Source organism: Nicotiana sylvestris, chromosome 8, assembly GCF_000393655.2.
Source record: "Nicotiana sylvestris chromosome 8, ASM39365v2, whole genome shotgun sequence".
NCBI classification, from domain to species: domain Eukaryota; kingdom Viridiplantae; phylum Streptophyta; class Magnoliopsida; order Solanales; family Solanaceae; genus Nicotiana; species Nicotiana sylvestris.
The window spans coordinates 157789079-157793500 of record NC_091064.1 but is presented as its reverse complement, the minus strand read 5'-3'; the positions used below and the strand labels follow the sequence as shown (position 1 = coordinate 157793500).

Below are 4422 nucleotides of genomic sequence, written 5' to 3'. Positions count from 1 at the left end.
TTTATCAGGCACTTATCAAATGAATTCCCCACCACTGAGAAGTCATCCATGAACACCTCCATTATGTCCTCTACCATGTCAGTGAATATGGCCATCATGCACCGTTGGAATGTGACGGGTGCGTTGCATAGGCCAAAGGGCATCCTCCGAAAGGCATAAATGCCATAAGGGCAAGTGAAAGAGGTCTTCTCTCTGTCCTCCGGTGCAATGGAGATCTGGTTTTATCCTGAGTACCCGTCCAGAAAACAGAAGTATGACCTCCCTACCAGTCTGTCTAACATCTGATCAATGAAGGGAAGTGGGAAGTGGTCTTTTCAGGTGGCTAGATTTAGCTTTCTATCATCCATGCAAAATCTCCAACCCGTGACTGTTCTTATAGAGATCAATTCATTGTTATCATTCTTAACTACCGTCATGCCACCCTTTTTAGGTACACATTGAATTGGGCTAACTCAGCTGCTGTCAGAGATTGGGAAGATAATTCTCGCGTCTAACCACTTTATTACTTCCTTTTTCACCACTTCCTTCATGTTAGGGTTCAGCCTTCTTTGGTGTTCCCTGGAATGTTTGTGTCCCTCTTCCAGTAAAACTTTGTGCATACAGTAGGCGGGGCTGATCCCCTTTATGTCTGCCATGGTCCACCCAATGGCAGTCTTGCACTCCTTAAGTACCTGCAAGAGTTGTTGCGCCTGCACATCTAACAAACTAGATGAGATAATAACAGTTAATGTGGAGTTAGGTCCAAGTAATTCATACCTGAGATGGTTGGGCAATGGCTTTAACTCCAACTTTGGTGGTTCTTCGATAGATGGCTTGGCTGGAGGAGTCTCTCGATTTTCCAAGTGCACGGGCTCAAATTCTAGAGTTCTATCCCAAAACCCTCTACCCTCTAATGCCAACACCCATTCCGCCAGTTCCTCTCCATTCCCCTTATCCAAATTCATTAAACATGCAGCAAGGGGGTCCTCAATGGTTAGCACCTTATCATCAGTCTCTATGATTACATCCACGACATCAATAAGAGAACAATTGGCGAATTCACTTGGCCGCCTCATAGATTTCTGCACATTGAATGTTATTTCCTCATCATTCAATCTCATCTTGAGCTCCCCGGTTTCACAATCAATGAGAGCTCTCCCTGTGGACAAGAATGGTCTTCCCAAAATTATGGGAATCTCTTCATCCACTCTGCAGTCTAAGATCACAAAATCTGCAGGGAACACAAATTTCCCTACCTGAATTAGCACATCATCTAGTATACCAGAGGGTCATTTCACTGTCCTGTCAGCCAGCTGCAACAACATAGAGGTGGGTCTAGCTCTTCCAATGCCCAGCCTCTTGTAAATCGCCAGGGGCATAATATTGATGCTGGCCCCTAGATCACACAGTGCTTTAGCAAAAGCAAAATTACTAATAGTGCATGGAATTGTAAAGCTCCCTGGGTCAGACAACTTTTCTGCAATTGGTCTAGTCACCACTGCACTACATGTCTTAGTAAGAGTAACTGTGGCAAAGTCTTGGAAATCAAACTTTCGGGACATCAAGTCCTTCATCATTTTTGCATACCCAGGCATCTCCTTCAAAGCTTCAATCAATGGTATGTTTACTTGGATTTGTTTCAGCATTTCGAAGAACTTCTTGTATTGTTCCTCCTTTTGGTACTTAGCCAGCCTCTGAGGGAAAGGTGCAGGAGGTCTCTTTTTCCCAATCAACTGGGATTGATCCTTATCAGCTGCTACATCAACTACTGGTTCCTGGACTGTCTCAGCTTCTTTCTCAGTCGCATTCTGAATGTTATTTTCTTCCTAGGCATGCTGGACTGGCACCTCCGTCAGTTTCGTTGACTCATCCAGCTCGATGGGAACTGGTATAAGTGTCTCAGCTTGTCTAGTTTCTCGAGCCCTCTCTTGCTCTACATCTAGATCTTTGCCGCCATCAGCTGCTTTGGGCCTTGATCTTTTGGGTTTATCTGGGTGTCTGCAGGTAGTGTCCCATGAGGACGATTATTCAGAGATAGAAATTTGTCCCACCTGCACTTCAATATTCTTGATTGATGCATCATGTGCATCCACTCTCTTATTAATCTTTGCATTAGACCCAATAACCTGCTGCATCATTGCCTTAAGTCTAGCAAACCCATCTTCCTGCCTTCCACCATGCTGCTGCTGAAGAGGGTGATACCCCTGCTGCTGATTTTGATTATTATATCCCTGTGGCCTTTGGTAAGGTGCCATATTGTTAGGGGGTCTCATACCTCCCATGTTTCCATTGTTGCACTGTGGATGGACTGGCCTGTATTGCTGATTTTGCTGGCCCCAATTCTGACCACCCTGTCTCTGGCCTCCATAATTAGACACATAATTCATGTCTGCAGGGTAATGGTGGTGATCATGTTCTGCATTCCATTGGTTACCGATTGACTGACTAATGCAAGATGCGCACAAACCCCCATTGGTAGTATCTACGATGTGTACATGCTGCTTCTGCCCTGACTCTTCCACCATTTTGGTGAGTATACTCATCTGTGTCAATAAGGTGGCCATATTTTCAGCCATAGAGTTGGATGGATCTAAGGGCACTGAGTGAACCACTGGAGTGATAGGTGCATTCCTGGTTGTCCATCCCGAATTTTGTGCCATCTTGTCAAGCAGACTCTGGCCTTCTCTCCATGTTTTGCTCAAAAATGCTCCACCAGCTGAAGCATCAATAATGTTCTTCACGCTATCTGACAATCCCATGTAAAACCGCTGCCCCAACATCAGATCTGGAATACCATGGTGCGGGCATATAACCAGCATCCCTTAAAGCGCTCCCATATTTCATGCAGTGTCTCCATTGGTCTCTGTTTAAAACTCAAAATTTCATCAATTTGTTGAGCAGTCTTATTGGGTGGGTGGAACTTGTTATGGAATTTCCTGACTAACTCATCCCAAGTTGTTATAGAATTTATGGGAAGTGAGCTTAGCCAAGTCTGGGCAGCTCCTGTCACCGAGAATGGAAACAATAACAACTTGATTGCTTCAGGAGTTACGTTGGGCTGCCTTTGGGTTTTGTAGATAGAGAGGAAGTTCTTCAAGTGCTGTTAAGGATCTTCGACTTGCAACCCCGAAAATAGTCCCTTGTTCTGTAACAAGTGCAACATGTTATTCATAATTTGGAATGACTTAGCCTGTATCTGCGGAACTACAATGGCTGTGGATAGATTTTCAGCTATGGGTTGTGCCCAGTCATAGAGAGCAGCCTCTGACACTATTGGTACCGCTGGGTTTTCCTCGTGATCCCCCATGACTGTTTTGAATTGTGTAGTTATTGGTTGTTATTTGGTTTTCCTATTAGCCCGATTCAAGGCCTTGAAAACATTCTCGGGATCTGATAATGCTTCAAATACTTCACCAGATCTCGATGAGTTTCTAGGCATGCACCTGTGCAACCAAGTCAACAAACGTTAAAATTTCAATGTAAAAATTGGGTATAGAGAAAAAATGACTACAATAAGAATTTTTGTACTTCTTTCAATTGCAATTGATAACATCGTTAATTCCCCGACAACGACTCCAAAAATTTGATCATGCCCAACTATGCCTTATAAAAGGACAATGCAGACGTTGCAAATATAACCTGAGTATTTATGCCTAGAGTCGAATCCACAGAGAATTAACCTATCAATTACTTTCGTTGGACTTACTAAATTCTTTAGAATCAACTTCTCCAAACGTTGTGAATAACAGTTGATGGTATATTTAATAACTAAGATTGAAAGTCAATAAACAGTTGTAAACTAAATATGCTTAAGTTGTGAACAATAATGAAAAGGTTCTAAGGTAGTGATTTCCCCTTCTGTTTATGTTTCATATAGATTTACCAACACATCTCTATCAACCATACACACTCTTTTTACCGTGAATCTCTCCCGAGTAATCACGATAATTTACTAGACGCACTCTCCCGAGATACGCTAGCTGGCTTTGTTTATTACAGTTCACTTTAAATTACACCCAAGACTTCGTTATCCCTAATCCCACCTTTAAACCCGCAGTTATAGATCCCTCTTATACTTTGGGAATGATGTTGTTCAACAATTACCTAAATATGCACTCTCTCCCGAGTTATGCATACTAAATAGGCACAACTAATTGAGGATCCTGTCAATTAACTACAACAAATATGTAGTTGAACAAATAAAGATTAAACTGGCAAACTATATTAACATAATCAGGAAGTTCATCCTTCAATAGGTTCCATCAAAACCCTAGACAAAGGATTTAGCTACTCATGACAATGGGTAAATAAACTATGAAAATATTCATGATCAAAATTGCCAGAAAAATAAAGAGAAGAAGAAAATATGATGTTTTGGGTGATCTCTCATACTTGTTTTTCTTGGCAAAGTACTCTAAAAACATTCCATGCCTCCCTTGGACG

General features: G+C 42.2%; 1 non-coding gene across 1 annotated transcript; it reads left to right on the top strand.

Moving 5' to 3' along the window:
* Window positions 1-2769: 2769 nt before the first annotated feature.
* On the top strand, window positions 2770-2875 carry LOC138876654 (small nucleolar RNA R71). The gene has a single exon (XR_011401996.1). It is a non-coding gene; the product is annotated as a small nucleolar RNA R71 (small nucleolar RNA).
* The last annotated feature ends 1547 nt before the right edge of the window (window positions 2876-4422 follow it).